Genomic DNA, 18,458 nt, shown 5'->3' with positions numbered 1-18,458 from the left:
AGGATGCATGGAACCCTCACAGGGTGGTTTCGTACCGGTGCTATGCCTGTACATGGGTACAAAACCAAGGTCAGGTAAACTGTACAGAATTAGTATGGGTACACCTGTACACTGGGGAGTGACAGTCACCAAACTGAAGGATATGGGAGGTAAAATCAATAGCTCAAATAGTATCTGTGCTATTGAAGGTATTAATTCACCCTTTAAAAAGTTAATTTCACTTGGACTGGTGGAGAAGTCTTGTTCCTCAGAAGATGCCTGGGAGCCTTCCTGCAGTGGTTATATTTTGAATATAAACCCAGTTCCTCACTGGCGGTGGGAGCAGGTGAACGCTTTTCTGTATGAAGTTCTACTTTTTATCTCATATAGAATTCCTAAAGTAGATTTTTTTTTTTTTTTTTTTTTTTTTTTTTTTTTTTTTTTTTTTTTTTTTTTTTTTTTTTTTTTTGGTAAGAATATCTCCTGAGACTTGTTTCAGATTTCAATAGTATAATGTTGTTTTGCCTTGAAAAAGTTTAGATGGCCTTGAACGATTGTGTAAAAAAATTTGATATTCTGGCCTGCACAGTAGTTTAGTAAACTGTGGAGGCACCAGGGGAAGCAGGGTTTGCTGTCGGATTAATTTACTGAATGTTGGTGTTGGTCTCAGTTCTGAAAAATCTATTCTCATATTAAGCTCGATGAATGAGTGTGAATACCAAAGGTAGAAATAGCTTATTTTTAATGTAAAAATGTTGTTAATGTTATCACTTGATTGTATTCATTACAGGGTATGAGAGAGAATTTAATCAGTGGCATAAAATATGAATAACATAAATACCTGTAACATTAAATCAATATTTTTTCTACTTACATTTCAGAGAAATATACTTGTCAAGTTTTGTTAGCTTTTTTTTTTGTTGGATTATTTTATAAATGTGATTCCTTCTAAGATCATTACTGTTGATGTCAAAAGAAAAGCCATAGGCAGTCCAGATTGAGTTTCAACACTACCAATGCTTAAATTACCAGAAAAAAAGGAAAATAGGAATTTATTTAACTACTGTCTTGCACAACAAAAGGCAGTCTGCTACTATGTCGAATACACCGTGTACTCTGCAATACTCTGGCTGATCATAAATGCAGTTTTAGGCTTCAAAGAAAGGCCACCATATCTGAGAACTGAAAATATACAATTTACCATAGGGCCATTTTCAGAGTTTTGTTTACACTTTTGCTAATTATGAAGAGACCGGATGAACACAGGAGTTGATTCCAAATATTTTTCATGGGTGTATTGCTTCTGAAGTGGATGGGTCTGATTCTTTCTCTTACAATAGTGTAAATTTGAAGTATGGTCACCAAGCAGAAATGCAAAAAGTGTATGATATTAACTAGAAGATCAGGTGAAATTATTATAATGGTCCCTTCTGGCCTTAACATTTTTGTATTTAAGAGTTAGAGCACTGTAATATAAGAGTAAGGCAAGTATGAGTCTAATAATTTTTTTTTCTGTCTCAATTCTGTAGCAAGATTGCAGTGTTTCCCTCACTTCTCAGCTACCTCCATGTACATGGAGCATTCAGTAAATATGCTCAAGATATATGGACTGCAATTAAAACAGCCTGTAAGAATGTAAGAGCCTAATGGTCTAATTTTTCAATTATGTCAATGTCTGTGGGAATTGAGGTTGTGCTTATTATCTTTCAGAAGGCACCTTTCAGACAGCACGGCCCGAGTCAGACAGGAGTCTGGGTTTGCAAGAAGCACAGACTTAATTCCAGAGCCACAGTCAGAGACCAGCACTTTAATGTGCTGTCTCACAGTGAAAGGCAGCACAGATAACGCTCATAGCGTGTGTGAAATTCAGCCCCTTCTGCAAGAAGGAAGAATGCATTGATGAATCCCAACAGTCAGCTGTTAGGTTAGAAGCTTTTGGCCCTTTGTCCCAAGGGAAGGTATCATCCCTATTAACCAGCTGAAATTGGTGAGACTCCACGTAACTGTAAAAAGAGAGGGTGATTTTGGACACAGAAGGCATGGGTCAACTGGCAACGAGCCGTATTCAAGAGGTTCCCCACTGCTTTGCTTCCTACCAGACCTGAGCAGCTGGTCAACCAGGGGCCTGCCACCCACAGCGTCCCGCTCCATCCCGCCTCTGCGTGTCTCCTCCCAGGGCTTCAGCTTCCCTGAAACCTCCCTCTGCCTCCTGAAGGGCGTTAGCCCCGGGGCAGCACTGACAACATGGAAACCAGTCCAATGCATGTTTTGGACAGTGGACAAAGCACGGTGTTCTTGTGTCACTGGTTTGCACATGTGATCCTTATAAATCTCTGAGAGGCAGAATAGCATGGAGAGAGAACCATTTGTCTTGTCCTCATATGGCCTGACTTTTCCAAGACTGAGTGTTTCCACTAATACTGGTCATACAGGATTAATGTCAAAGAGGTGTTCAGATGTTCAGGGCTGATAAAAAGTGGCTTGCCAGCATTCAGAGCCCTCAAGTCCATGTTCAAATTAAAAAAAAATAGAGACCAGCAACATTAAAATAGTTGAGGCACAAAAAGAAAAAGGAAAAACCTCCTCAGTTATCTATGATAACACTATTGTTTTCATTTTTTATTATCTTGCTTGTTACACGCCAATGAGAAACAACCACAGATCGTCAATAAGGTTTTTAATTGCAAAGATTTCCTGTGACGTGAGTGTTAATGAATGTCAAGGCAATAACACAAAAGACATTACTTGTTTAATGATTGATAGAACAAGAAAAGCACGAGGTCTTTTGCAGGATAAATGACTACTGTTCTGTGTTCCTTTACATTAGCAGTATCAACACTTAGATCACATGGCAGGAGATAATGGTCCAGGAGATAAAGTACAGAATCACAGTCTGTTATACAATAACAGACATAGTAATGATAATTAATGTGCATTTCTTTGGCAATTCTCGTCAGCGCTGAGCCGTGGGGACTGATGCTTTGCTGTTGACTTAAATGGGGGCAGGATGGGGCACTTGGTTGGTCCAAGAGTTTTTGACTTCTGCTCTGCTGCAAAGATGCTGGACCTTAAAAGCTTTTCTTGTCAGATGGCTTAAGTGAATGTTCACGTATGCAGATTTTGTGTGTTGTAATAGTAATACACCTCAGTTGCTCAGAGGAATATGACTGGGATAAAGGGCATTTAAACATATGGTGTGATGGCACACTTCAAAACAAATCCTTGGGCTTTAGCCAAGAAAGATCAACATCGTGATATCCACTAAAGGCTCATCGCCTTTCTCTTCGCTAATAAGCTCATAATAGTTGGGAGCTTTCTCCAAAAAAAGAGAAACATCCTGATCGAGGTCCCCTTCTCATACAAGAGGTAACACAGAAGGTTGGTCAAAATCTAGTCTGTATAGACCTCCCTGTAGTTGCAGACTCTCTGAGGAACGCTTCACGTTGTGGGCAACTGGCCCTAACTGCACCATCACATGGCTTTGGGTATGAAGTCCATGGAAAAGTTGTACAGCTTTGGTTTGGTTTATATGGTTTCTGACACACCAGGTTTCATTGGACAATATGAACTTGGCAACTTTTGACCAGTTTGCACCGCGAGGTTTCAAGTGCCCCTGGAGCTCTGCCGAGTGAGCAACTGTCTCCAAAAATGTGCTAAATACGAGAAAGCCTTCGTGGTGAAAATTAGTTCATGGTTTGGCAAAATGTTTGGGGAGTCAGAAAAATATTTGGATGGAACCTGGATGGTTTAATTATTGGCCTTGAACCACAAATTAATGGAGCTGCACATGGCCTTTGGTTTCAAAATGTAGCACTGGATAATGTTTCCTCGTTTTTGAAAGCTGCGTGGGTTTGCAGCTATCTACATTGACATGGGAGTTGCTGCCTGAAAGCTGTACTGGTAAAATTGTACGTTTCATCTAAAATAAGAACCTTGTTCAGATTAATCATTTATTTAAAATCTTTAAAAGTATTTTCTTGAAACAGAGCATCTCTGCTTACTCCAGGTTAAAAATTTCTGAAACTTTAAAAATCTCTTTGTAGCTATCGTGAGTTGCCTGACGGGAGCACGTTTGTCAGCTTTGAATCAAATCATGCAACTGGTTTTTGTCCTCTGAAATTTGTGTTTGTGTTTGAGCATTACTCAAGTAAAGTCTGCACAGGCTTGTGCCATTTGACTTCCTTTAGAAAAAGAAGATTCCCAGGAGTCTGTCAATAACCAGTTTGCCCTGTGAATGTGTGTTCCCGGGTGTACCTGCCCTGGGCAACATGGCATGGATGTAGAAAGGTGTCGGAGGCTCTTGGACAACCTGAAGGGGACATGGGGAGTCCTGAATGGTTTGGTTTCAGATTTTGGCCCTGTAAGGGGGGCATGCATGGCATACAAGACCTACTCTGCCTTTCCCATTTTCCTGCTAAGCTGGTTTTGAGCAATGCACGTGTGCTCCTGTGTTACACCATTAAAGCTTTCCCAGTCCTGACTGTGCATCCTCCTCCCCATCCCCTGTGAGATCTGAATTTTCAGAGCTCAGCCCCACTTTGGAGGTGACTGAGCTGTGTCAGGAGCTGCCTGTGTTGAGGGCAGGAAGCAGAATAACAACTTAAAGAGGTTTGGGATGCTTTTTTAATGTTAAACTTCTTTAACTGTGATGTCAGGAAGGGCAGCACAGCATGGAAAGTGTTGAGCGGGTATCTCCTGGGGGCCCAGACTGGGCTCTGCCCTGCTGCTGTTGTGCTCAGCCAGGCATCCCCAGCCCCGTGCTGACCCTCCGGGAGAACCACAGAGAGGCTTCTTGCATCAAATGAAAGTCGTTAATGTGAGCTCATCTGTGCACTTTGTTTAAACAAGTTATTAGTAAAAAAACCCTGCTAACCTCTTCAGACTGCTCTGCAGAGTCTACACATGTGCAACAGCAAGTGCTTACCTGGGATGTGTGAGTTCAGCAAAAAATCAGAAAAAGGAGAATGTGAAAGAAAGGACATGGGGAAAAAAAGTTAGCTTTGATATATTCCATCAAAAATGTTTTGGTTTAGACTGTTTTGGCTGGTTAGTTATGAAACACTGCAGAGGTAACCTCTTCAAAACATGGGGGTAAATAAAAATACTTCAGCTGAACTATAAAAGATTGTATACCCCTACATAAAGCCCTGCACAAGATATTCTGAATTTCAGTTTTCCAGCTTGCCTCATATTCAATTTAAAACCACCACCCTTTGATCTTCATTCTGCAGACCAAGTAGTTTTACATCTCTATTTCACTTGCAGCCTCAGGATGGGCGATCGGGGGGTAAGGGAACTTCTACTTGTCGCTTTCAATTTTAGGATCAGGAGCCAGATTCGGGAAATCACTTAAGCATGTGTCTGACTTGAAGCAAAGATTTCCTTGTGTGGTGGTGCCCTCCCAAAAAGAGACGTCTTCCTCGGTCTCCTTAAGTACCTAATGCTTGAAATTAGGCTGACTCAGGGAAGTAATTTCTTCCCCAGCACCGTGGAGGACCAGACACCTGAGAGCCCCCAAACTCAATCCCATCGAACTCCCTGCTGCCCTTCCCAGGGAAAAAAGGTTGGGAGAGCGGGAGCAGCCTCACGGCATTTCTGTTACCCACCTCGCCGGAACAGCACCCGCTGTTCTCCTCCTGGGAGCATGTTAAGGCATTAATGAAATGCACAAAGCAAAGAGGCTCATCCATATAAATGGGTGATTTAAATAATGAGGAAGGAGGAAGGATGTGGTTCAGTGTCAGTACTGATTAATTAGGGCATAAAATAAATAACCCTCCTAACAACATTGGCTGCTTCCACTGTAACTTACTCTATTAGCGGGTGATGGAGTTAATACAAGTGACAGTGTAATTACAGGTTAGTTATCCAGCCTGTTATGACGTTTGCCTAATTTAGGGGGATGGACCTATTTATACGCACATATTTTCCTATTGCAAAGAAACCAACAGCAAAGGACTGATAAAAGTTGGTTGTTAATCCTGCAGTTTCACTACTCATCAGGCACAGTTTTTCTGTTCCCCCCTGCCTTGTGAAAGTCAACCCTGTTGATGCCAAAAGCGTGGAATAATTCCCCCGTGTGCTTGTTTGATGTCACAGCTGAGGTCACGGTTAGGTATTGTGCTCTTATGAGTAAGCATGTTTATCTAATGTGTGGCCACACAATGAAATGATGAACAGATGTTAACTGCGAGTTTTTAACATCTTAGCTTTTTTGCATGGAAGTTTTATTGAAATGTTTTGCCTGTTAACTCTCTGAGTGTCAGGCAGAAGCAAGAAAATATATACTAGGATTTATAAGGTTTTCGAGTGGATTTTTAAAACCAGCATTGCTGTGCAGCAAATAACTGCCAATGTAACAAGCCATTTACATTTAATACTTTTATGGCTGCTGGCCAATAGCTTCTGCAGCTTGTGGTATGGATCACAAATTTCTTATAGAAAGAGAGCAAATGCAAAATTAGATCTCCTAAATTATAATGCATTACAACCCAAACTTCGTGTTAACATAAGCCTTCAAACATGACATCAAATCCTTAGTTTGTTTAATGGCTCCATGGAAGTTCTGAAGATATTCTGAAATATTTTTAGCTGTTGGTCAGTGTTGCTTATTTTTTTGGGGGTAGAATGGGATAAAGGGGGAGGAGAAAATCAGATAATCTTTCTGTATTGCAACTATGTGACAGTGGTATCGATATGATATTCTTAAGGTGTCTCTAGGTCAATACAGCTGAAAACAGGGTCTGTAAATGGGAGTTGTACAACCTTGAATACAGGTGATGTTGCCAATGTCATAGACAATATATTATTGTACAGGGCTTGTATAAACTCTAGTACTTAAATAACTAGTGTCCTTTCCCAGGATTAGTGTGGGTTTTGTTTTTTTTTTCTTTCCCCTAAATAATCTGAAATATATTGCAACCTCATAGTGCCTCAGTTTCTCTACTTGCGTATAGGAGCTAAATTTGAGTTTGAAAATATTTTAGGATTTGGGGTAAAGCATCCACACACATTGTCACTGAGAGAGCAACGAAGTTTGATTCTTCAGAATTCAAGTCAAACATCCATATTTCTATTTCAGTGCAAGTTATGGCATTATCCTTTTTTTTTTGCAGTAAGTCACTTTTTTATATGCTATGGAAAGTCACTTTGAATTCAAATATAAAATGAGGCCATCCATCATGTTAGCAATTTAATTACCTCGGTATATATTTTTTCAGCCAAAAAACCCAAACCTAAACACAACAAACCACCTCTATTATTTGTTGTGTGTATATATCTTATTACAGATTCATTGCCTGAGGACAGGCAGGGCTGTCAGCGGGGCAGTCCTTGTGGTTAGAAATGCTGAGATGGGGAGCAGATAAGACATGAAGTCCTTGTGCCTCCTGTTCAGGTCTGCTCCGCTCCATGTTTGCTTGGGGCCTTACCTGTTAGATTCCCTGTAATCTTTGTTGCAACAGTGAAATGGTGCCTTGTAAAGCAATGAAGCGTGACAGGGATATTGAAAGGGTCGAATGAGGTAGAAATGTGATATTTTCTATCTTCTGCAGGCCCAGGAAATAGGAGTCCGGGTGCTGAACTGGGATTTGGCATTCACCGTCACATTTGCAGCAAGGAAGTTGTGATATTTATTGTTTAGTGCTTACAGAAGAGACAAAGTCAGCAATGCCTGTGATTTATCTAATTGTTTAGCCATCTGGTTTCACAGTGACTGAAGATTAAGCATTGAAGAAACTGGGAAACTACAAATGACAAGACAGGGCAGGGAGAAGGCCCTTTATTTGTTAGAGTTTTGCTGTTAAAATTCACAAAATATCTAGGTGTCCTTCAGAAATTGAGATAATTTCATAGCTTGCACTTTTCTTAAAGGGTTGGATAATTTCATGGCCAATAAAATGTGTAGCAATAAAAGCTGAGATAATGAGAAGTGTAATGAAATGACATGTTTCAGGGCATGAGCGGATTCAAGAGCTGAGGTGGAAAAGGAGATCCCACTGCCATGACGACATCTCATGGCACGCAACCTTTTTCTAAATAATTAGTTATTAGCTAGGCCAGACATGGGATGCCAGATTTAATGATATACGTGATATTCAGAAGGACTGTGGTCCCACTTAGGCAGACCCATGATGTGTTATTTTCAGCACTCAACTGTTTTTCTCATTTTAACACATTCTCCACAACAAAACTGGTGGGTGCTTATCACTGAAGAGAAATGATGCTTTTCCTTTAGGTACCTGGGTGGGAGCTGAGCTTGTCTATGCAGAAATGTAGATGGGGTGCATAGGTGGGACTTGGTTGAGTTGGCCAATTCATCGAGTAAATCCTCAAAACTAGCTTATGATAAAAAGCTCTTTTGGTGCAAAAAGAGAAACTAATTCACTGATTTTCCACTTATAGCTCTTGAAATAAACAAGAAAATAATCTTTTTATAGGGCTTGAAAGAAGCAGGAAAAAAGCACACAGGTGCAATGACTTGAGTGGAAGAGATAGAAGGATAATATTTAAAAAGGACACAACTCAATCATTTTTATTCTCTTGGGTAGAAATCTATGCAGTGGAGTAGATGAGACCAGATACTCTTTTATTCCCTCTGTTGTCCTACATCCGTCTTCATTAGTTTTGCCCTACCAGGGTCCAAAGATCTCAGACTTTTGATTAGTTTCAGCTGGACTTCAGTATCAAACCTGAAAAACAGTTATTTTGTCTGCACATGTTCCTTTTCCATAAGCAAAGGCACGTCCTACAAATAAAGTCTTCAGGGAGGTTTTAAATTGGCCTGCAGCAGCAAGAAGAGAGAAACAAGCTGGCTTGCTTTATATAAAAGACTTACGCAGGTATCGACCCTAGAAAATTTGTCAAGTCAACACCTAATGATGGCTTAGCTGCTGGGCTTGGCCATGCATATTTAAATCAGGCTCTGTTTTTTTACGCCTTGGTTTTTAACATATGGGGCCTGAATGAGTGAGGAGAAACAGAAGTGTGTGCAAGCATTTCTCCCTGGGAGCCAGAGTAGCTCTGCTGAAGTTTGGCCATAAACTCTTTAAACTACCACGGCTCTGGGGAAGGCTCGGGTGAGCGTCTCCACATCTGCCATCAGCTATGTTTAAAACCAATCCTCCGGGAGCTTGTAAAGAACTATGGGTGAAGGGAGAAGACTTTTTCCAGAAGCAGGATGTTCGTCGCACGCAGCAGGCGAAGTGCAGAGCCCAGGGAGCGTGGGCAGAGCTCGAGGTTGGGTGTGGTGGATATGGGCACAGAAAATGTGTCTACGCTGAGTGGCGAGTGTGTCTGCAGCGTGCCAGACGCCAGCCAAGCTGGTATTAAAAGAAATGAGCCAACTTCATCTTGGTCAGGTGTTTGATCCAGAGCAGGAAGTTAAACCCAGGTTTTACATATCCCAAGACATTGTCCTGAAAAACATTGCCTGAAGACATTGAGTCTCTCCTTGTGGTCTTGGTCTCATCTGGAAGAGAAATCAGGAATAACAGGAAATTTCAAAAGCTGATAGCCAAAAAAAATGAACATGACAGCTTTCGCTTTACAACATATGGCTTTACAGCCACCTGAGTCACTAAAGACATGAAAAGATGATTCCACACATCTTGCAGACCTTTCAGCTCATAAGAAATAAAATATATAGCAGTGTGCTATTTATCAGTTGTTTTCTGAAAGAAGGTGAATATGCAGATGCCAATGAACACCTGGCATCTTCAACCACACAGTGCCCCATAATGATAGTGTTTAGCTGTTTTGAAAATCACTGAGAGATCTTCCATCATAGCATCAGTGTTTTTGGGGAGAGTGTCTATATTTCCATACTTTTTATGGGAAAAGTTGAAGCGTCTTATTTAAAATTTATCATTTGTTTTTAGTTTTCCCCTTTTGTTTCTCCAGTGTCAGCAGATTTCTTCTTTTGAGATCTATACGTATTTTTGAATCATCTGTTTATACTAAATACGACTGCGTAGTACAACATATTTTCTTTTAAGACTTTCCAGTCTTTAAAACACAAATTAAAAATGAATAGAACTAACCTAAGCGAGCTTAAATATTAAATGAAATATTGAAATTTGTGTTCAAGTAACTGAATCCAGGATTTTTTTCTTGAGTATTAGTTTCAAGGGTAGCATTGGCCTTTTAGCTTTCAGTTCTATTTTAGATTTTTGTTTTTCCCCTGCTGATATTTCAGAGTTACCTGAAAATTGAAATTTCCTATTTCTGTGCATCTCTGGCAATTCTACAAACTGGAATTTCCAGGGTATGAAAGAGTTGCATACTCATCTGAGACACACAGAAACATTATGGTATAGTTAAGAACTGAATGTAAATTTATCTTAATCTCAGTCCAGTGACTTAAACAGAGGGATTTTAACTTTTCTTCTCTTTGTGATCAAAGATAGTGCCAAGAGCTGGATGAAAGCTTTTACTGAGTGTAAGAATAGATGCTCATGCACACTGAAAAGTGTTACTAATGTTGCTTTAATAAAACATAAATTCTGAGTCGAGCTCCCTGCCAGGCTGACGCGGGTGGACTCTATTAAGTGTTTCTTCGCTCGTGCTTGCAGGCTGGGAGGTTGCGATGGGAAACCCGTGCTCGTTGGATGCAGTCCAGGGAGGAACTCCGCACAGAATACAGCCAAAACTGGAGGACTTCTTCCAGGTCCTTTAAAGTCAGAGCAGGGGAGAGCTCGGATGAGCTAACGGGGAAACGTGAAGGTGCCACGGGGCAGATTTTAGGGAGGTTTCCCCAGGTGCTTGGTGGGTACTTGGGTGCCCTGGGTGTGAGGAGCTGTCTGCAGAGGCTTGTGGTAAATGAAGGTGATGAACCACTATAGAACTGGCTGGGTAATGGGCATGTTCCTCATCCCTCTGGATCTGTGTGTTTTTAGGCATGTTTGAGCCAAATCCAAGTTTTTCAGCTTCTTTCAAGGGTGTCTGTGTAAAATGTAATAGCCTGAGTTATGCAATAAAACAGGATGGCTGCTTCTGCCCTTTTGTCTTGTGAATGTAATAACAAATCCGACTCAGTGTAAGCAGTTATTTCAGTCACGTATTTGTGTATCCAGTAGTAGTTTTTAAACTGGGCTGGTTGTCAGCATCTCTGCCTGATAGGAATGCCCCAGTATTAACAGCTGTGCAATTCTGATACTTGGGCAAAATATGCAGGTGCAGTTAAAAGCACTGTCATTTAAAAAATTATAACCCTTTTAAATGTAATGGGGAGGGAGGATCTATCATTTGTTTTTCTTTTGGATAATGTGGATAATGGCAAAGAGATAGAAGCATACTACTGTTTTAAACTGACACCTCACAGGTTTAGCATTTGAATTGGGCAAATTTGCATGGTGTGTTTTTCCAGCCAAGGAAGTATTAAGATTAACCCATTTATGGAGTGATCTAAAAACAAATATAGCTTTTCTAGCCAAAAATTAAAACAGGCTGTTCCAACTCTGAGTTGTCACTCTGTTTCAGATTTACTATCAGACAAATAAAACATCCCACTATTTTATACAGATTTAGGAAAAAAAAAGAGAAGTAAATAAACTAGTGAATGGGAATAAGAGTGTAGCATGCCCTCTTGTTTTTCTTTCTCATGTAGACAGTGGAGACAAGTGCTGTCTGTCTTACAACACTGGGCTGAAATCTCATCAGAAAGAATGCCAGGTACAGTTGTTAGCAAAGCAAAACATATTTGATATATAAGTTTAGTAAAAAGTACATTAAAAGAGAGCTTGGGTTCAAAGCGGGAAGTTCACTAATAGGTTTGAAGCAAACATGTTCCTGATTACACCCCATTAAGAAAGTGGAATGCAGTGAACGCTGCTTCCCCCGAGGAAGCCCCAGCGCGCACGGGATTTGAAGTCTCCAGCCAGCCCAGCAAACGATGCCAGACCTGCTGACCCTGTGAATTTTGCAGTATATTTTCAGAGATAATGTGTCTTTAGGGGTTCAGTGGGAAGGAGGGGAAGAGATACTTCACTGCACAGATTTCGACAGGGTCTGGAATAATATCAGCTTATTGTGCATTTTGTTCTCGTGCGCATTTGCTCATCTCTAATAATGTGCTAAAGACTCAGAAGTGTCTTAAGCCTTGCTGTATTTTGGCACGCTCATTTGTTCCATGGCTGGTTTGTGTGTGTCTAAAACAATGACGTCTGTTCCAAGTGGTTTCTGGTGAGGCAAAGCAGTACGATTCGTTTGAATCATAACATGAGTCTGGTATGAGACTTGTCATGATGTGTCCTTGTCTGTGGAATATGAGAAATTTCTTCATTATTTTTCATCAGACAATCCCATGGAAAATAAAGTTCACATCGTGAAACTGCAGAGGCAGACTGGTATGATATTCCACGGATCATTGTACATGCAGTGCCCACTGGACTGCTCTGTATACGCAGGGATAGCAATGCATCACTGGCTTCTCTGTGATTAACCATCACTGGAGGTGGCCGGGAAACCTGCACATGCTGGTTTGGAGGCAGGATGAAGACAAGGCAGGCTTGGGGATCTTATCAGAAATCACACCGCTAATGTCATCAGCATTTCTTGAGAGGGTTACGTTATAACTCAACTTTATAACTGGGAATTTGTACATATGCCAGCCGTCCTGGGGGGTGGAGACTTTAAATGCACACACATTTCATTCTGCATGACAACACCTTGAAAACGTAAGTTAGTTAAGACAAACCGCCGTCAATTAAGTTTATTGGATGATGTCAGTGATGTAGGTGATTATATACATATATATAAAATGGATTTAGAAAAAGACTCACTCTTCTATGGATCTGCAGTTTGTCAATAACGGGAGAATATTTATAGTGACGGTTGGTGTGATTTTTGCAATATGCAAAACGGATAACTATCAGCACAAGAAATCGCTACATGAAGTGTAAGGATTTTGTTCTGTGTTTTTGGTCTTTGTTTTCAAAAAATACCACCTGCAAATGGCAGAATTATTTTTATAACCCATTCCTGTGGATTTACTAGAAAGAGACCCATGTATTGCCCTTTGCTGGAGCTGGATGTAATCACTAGCAGGGTGCACGCAGAAGCAGCCATGCCTGATCTGATAGACTTTTACTATAATCAGAGACAGGCTGGTTTAATTTTCCCTGGTGATCTTTTTGTCACTGGTAGATGACATTGCTAACAGCTGACACTGAATTTTAATTATTTCTCATTTTATTTAATTGCAAGCTGTAAGCAGTGACAACTAATAGTAAAGGAATAAAGACTTCAGAAACTGTCCCCAAATTATGTGTATGTGCTGTTATTTGAAACTTCAGTTTTGTATTTTAGGAGGAAATAATTAAGTTGCTCTTGTGATTTACATTGGCATCAATAATGGGTGAAGAACCCTTCAAAAGCTCCAGGAGATTGAAACTGAATTTCTTTTCAAATTCTGCAAATTATTCCTTTTATATCTCACATGTGTAATTCCTTCTACTCTGGACTACAAATGTACTTCTGACTTTGTCACCTCAGCTGTCTTCAGGACATACGTGTTCAGTCAGCTCAAATAAAAGCCAAAAATCTCGTGCTGCAACTACTGTCTTCCCCAGCCTCTCTGAGTTTTGGGGACCAAAGAATGGATCTCAAAAAGAATTTGCTCCAAACTCATATGGGGTCAAACAGATTTGAAAGTGACCAAAATGTGTATTAAATATTATAGGGGATATATAACAATTTTAATGACTTCTGCAATTGTTAGAATGTTATGATTATTGCCAGTAATTAAAGTATTAAAAGCAAGAGCAATGAACTTAGTCCCAGCATGGGGTTTGCAGTGCAAGCCACTGAGTATGCTGAAGGGTGTCCCATCTCCTTGCATACTTAGAAATTAGGCATCTGGTTTGCTGAATCGATTGGCATGTTTAGAGTGCAGGACTTAGCTCTTCAGGTTTCTGTTCTACACTACTACTTCTCTTCTTCCCCTTGAGGGGGAAAAGGCAACCTCAACATGTTGGGGATTAGCTAAGAGTTCAGGCATTGTACTTAAGTGGACTCTCTAGGACTGATTTCATATTTGATTAATCTCTCAAGATGAGTTTCAAATCCAATATTGATGCATTTTTTCTCAGGACTGTAAGTTGTTTGATGATTCCTAGGAGCTACTCTTGTAAAGGCTTTAACCCGCTATTTGCTAATACAAACTAAAGTTACAATAACAACTTCAGTAATTTCCAAATCCCTACTTCTTAGTTTACTAAGTTAGTACAAACTGAGCACTACCCCATTCTCCTGCAGGGTGACACCACTGTCCTTATTGAACACAGCAGTGATTTGTGCATTGGACTTGAAGCAGAGTTTATGTTGTTAGTAAGCCTGACCACCTCCTCTTCAGTGTGTTACAATTCCTTTACTATTTGTTTTAATGTCCTCTCCCTCAACTTGATTTACTCAAGTCTGTGCTGGGAATTGGTTAATGATAAATTGATCCAAATGAAATTAAACAGGAGAAATCCCATTGCTTATGAAGTGTCGGCTGTGTGAATTTGACTGGATTGATGGGTTCTCAAATCCTAGATTTTTCTTACAACCGCTTTTATAATGTCATCCCAATTTACCAAATCAGATCTTAAATTATCTCCTTTACTTCTGACCCAATGACTTTTTAAGTTTATTTTTGTTTTCCCAGTTGTTTTGCTCTTGCCTAGTAGTCACATTCCAGCTATATCCTTGCTTCACAGGTCAAAGGTGGTTAATATTATGTGTATTACACACTTTTTCCATTGGAGCAACTGTAATCTGTACTGATAACGCTTATTTTTGCACAAAGTAATTTTTATTCTTGCATTGACTTAATTTTTTTTCAATAGTGATGAAGAAAGGAGCTTCAGCATCTCAGATGTGTGTGTTTTGACATATGTTCTCTTATGAAGTGATCTGTGTTTCAGAAATAGGTTATACTCGTGGGTCAAGAGCTGTTGCTTTAACTAGTGCTCATGCCTTGTATTCATGAAAGGCTGTAATTGATTCCCGTCTCTTTTATGGAATAGTCCTATTTTCTCACTGAATAGATGCTTCTGGCTCTTTTAAAGGTAGCATTCATCTCAATCAGCTCACTGTTGCTTTTTCACTACTGTCACCCAAGAAGGAGCCCCATTGACCCCCTCCTCCCTTCAAATCATAGCATTCAAAATTACTAATTTTTCTGTCTGTTTAGATCTCTAGACTTATTGGAGAGCTTCTCTTCAACAGCAAGCAAAATATTTTGAGATTTAAAATAAAATACCAGAAGTTGGTAACTCTGCTTTCAAGAGTTTTTGTTATAGCTGTAATTTTGGGGAAGGAAGCTGAAGTTGAAATGAGCTGTAGGATTTCCAGAGACTGCACCTCATAGCATGGGCTTGTGCAGCTACCTCAGAACTTGATGTTGTAAAACTGCAGAATCAGAGGGTTAATAGGAAAAAGTTAAGTGCAAAATCAGTAAAATAGGAGAAAATCACTGTTTGTAACTTGCCTTGAAGAGGGCATTCAGGCTCTCCATTCTCCTGTTGCATTTTGAAAATCTACAGTTGCCTGGGCTTCATGCCTGTAGGATCCATTGGTGAGTAAAGTTGCATGTGGGGAATAAAAATACCCAGTTTGTGCCTAGGAGATGTGGGTTGTCCCTCACTGAAATATATCTAAGTCCTGCAAAAAGTAAATAGCCTGGTATTGCTTATTTTTATGCATAATGTGTTTCAATTTTGTTTGTTTGCTACCAAAGAAAAAATTAAATGTTGCTTTGGCCACCTCTCTCCACAGTCAACTGTTTTGCTAGTGCCTTTTTGGAAGCTTATGGGACAATTTCTTGCATAAAGTTTTACTTGGAGAGACTGTGTGGCATAATCGGGCATTAAAATAAGCCCTTTTCAGCAATATTTGAAAGCATAGAGAATATCTCAAGGTTTCTACTTTGTCTCATGATGACACGTAACTCCAATAATGGAGAAGACTGAGGGCAAAAGGAATGAGAAACCAGAGCCCTGCAAAATATTTGCCAGGAAACCTGAAGTCACATGGAAAGTGTTGCCCCTTGAAGGCAGCTGGCTAGGCTGAGGTTTGCAAAAATTTGCACAAATCTAGGCTGTTTCTAGTAAAAACTGGCCTGATTTATTGTTTTAAATCAAAGCCAGGTGGGATTTCATGTGATTGCAGGTGAGATCCGGTGGCCTCTCGAGGGTTTTGCTCCTTTAGCTGAAGCAATCAAACCCTCTGTGATACAATGCTGATTTTTTTTTTTTTTTCCGTGGGCTCCTGCAAATCGACACCGGTATGGTTTATGCAAGGACAAGTTTTCGGAAAGGCTGGAGGGCAAATTTCACTAGAGCAATGTTGTGTGACAATAGATTTGATGTTATCCCATATTGTGGGACCTCAGCCCCAAAGCTGGTGTGATATCCAAGGCTTGTGTTATATCCTAGGATGATATAATCTGTGAAAGGACTGCACATCTGATATAACTGCAATTAAATACTAACAGTGTGTGTATGTCATAATGCAATTACAGTTGCCAGTTTATTACAGTGCTGTTTTAATAGTACTATTCACATGGCATATATACAGCAGAAAACGAATGCTCTAATGGATTTTTCTTTTTTCCCTTCGTACTGGCCTGATAGGGAAATATGTGTTTAAGAGTAGTTGGAAATTTCTTTGGAGTTTACCAGTTAATTAAGATACTCCTATCGAACAGCTGCAGCCTACCAGTGGGTACACTAAATCCTCAGTCTCTCACCTGCCTCCCCTCCCAGGCTGCTCTGCTTCTTTGGAGTTTGGCTGAAAGTTTGGACACTCTGGTGGCCCTGAGTTATGCCTCTGAGACATTTTCAAAGGTTTTATGGCATCTTGTGGCACTGGTTTTAGTGCAGAGGTAAACAAGTGAGTCATATACTTCTGCATTAAAACAAATCAATGTCCTATATCATGCTATTTACTTTATCATCAGGGCGAAAGGGCGGAGAGGTGGAAAGGGTTTTTATCTGGTTAGGGAGCAGAGGAGGGAACAGAGAAAGAGGTGTTGAAGATTCAAGTGAGATGAATTTCCAAAGGGTGAAAATACTTTTCTGATCTCATGGCGCAATTTCATCTTCAGAATAGATTAATTCCTGAAGGACTCAATTCCACCTTCGTTTTGCTTACAACTCTCACTGATGTCATTAAAACATATATTCAAAGGGACAGCTAGAATATATGTGCCAGGCTTTAAAAATCTATAAGGATCATTAAAGAGCAGAGTTAAAATATTAATTTGCCCATGAATGGCACACAAAGACATTAAACCTTTGATGACTTTAGGCTTTTCAACAGAGAAACGGGGATTAAAATAGATTTTCATAAATAAACAAATAAATAATCTTGGTAATGTCTCCACAGTGATGGTCCAGACTCAGTTAATCTGTTCCCCATTAGAAATACGTATCCTAAAAGAGGTTGATGCTGCTCCAGCACAAGCTGAGTCAGGTTGAACACTTTGAAAAGTTTAAGTTTTGTATAAGCAGCAATGTAAGAAATAAATGCCAGACTAAAACACAACCACTTTATCCTTCCCTCAGTGAGCCAGCTACTGTGGATTTCCAACTGCCTTGGCTCCCGGCAGTGGGAAGCAGCCTGTGCCGGCATGTTTGCCCATGGTTTTATGGGGCCGATTGTCTCAAACCTTCCAAATACTTCAAAAGATATGCCTGTACCTCAGTACTGTTTGTCCCAGAGGAGGATTGCAAGCTACCTTTAGAAAGCTCATGCTATTTCTGATATGCTGTCTTCGTTCCTCGGACATAATTCAGAGCGAGGTAATTGTTTTATGGGTTACTTAGCAAATCCAGATATATTTATTTAGCATGAATATGCCGATAAGTGAGTACTACTGAGAAGGTATACAAGCATTCTGTGCATATCCTCAGTTCAGTGCTTTACTACCTAATCATTGGTCTAATAAGAAGCATCTTTGACATCATATGGTTTATTTAAACTAGCACCCTACGTCAACTGTTGAGTTTCTTAAGAGAATTAGATGGGGTCAGCTAAATATTTTAATAAGTGTTCTCGAAATGCTAATTAATCAGTAAACAGCACTAAACAATGTGTTAGAAAACATATCTGTTTAATTGAGAGAGGACATGTGTCTCCTCTCAAAGTTTGCTTGGTAGGTAATGCTGAAAAATTGGATGTACCTTTTCTAGACTTTGATAATTCATAAATCTGTTGGGCAAGGTAAGTTCCATCATTAACCTTTAATCTTTTAGAAGCAAGTTGGCTGGAATCTGTTTACTTTAACTAGCTTGTTCACTGATAATGCATGATTTTTAAATTTCCTTTTGTGCATTCCTTAGCTAAAGAAAAACACAGCTGTGTGTGAGACAAATTCTATTTATTTTCTCGTTAAGAAAAGTACAAGAAGATAGTATCATTGGAAAGCTAATAATAAAGAACTACTAAAGAACGCCCTTCATCTGTTTGCTCTGCCACTTTACGAAGGCTTTCCAAAC

Source organism: Athene cunicularia (genome assembly GCF_003259725.1).
Source record: "Athene cunicularia isolate RWA chromosome 9 unlocalized genomic scaffold, athCun1 chr9_part1, whole genome shotgun sequence".
NCBI classification, from domain to species: domain Eukaryota; kingdom Metazoa; phylum Chordata; class Aves; order Strigiformes; family Strigidae; genus Athene; species Athene cunicularia.
This window is presented reverse-complemented; position numbering follows the sequence as displayed.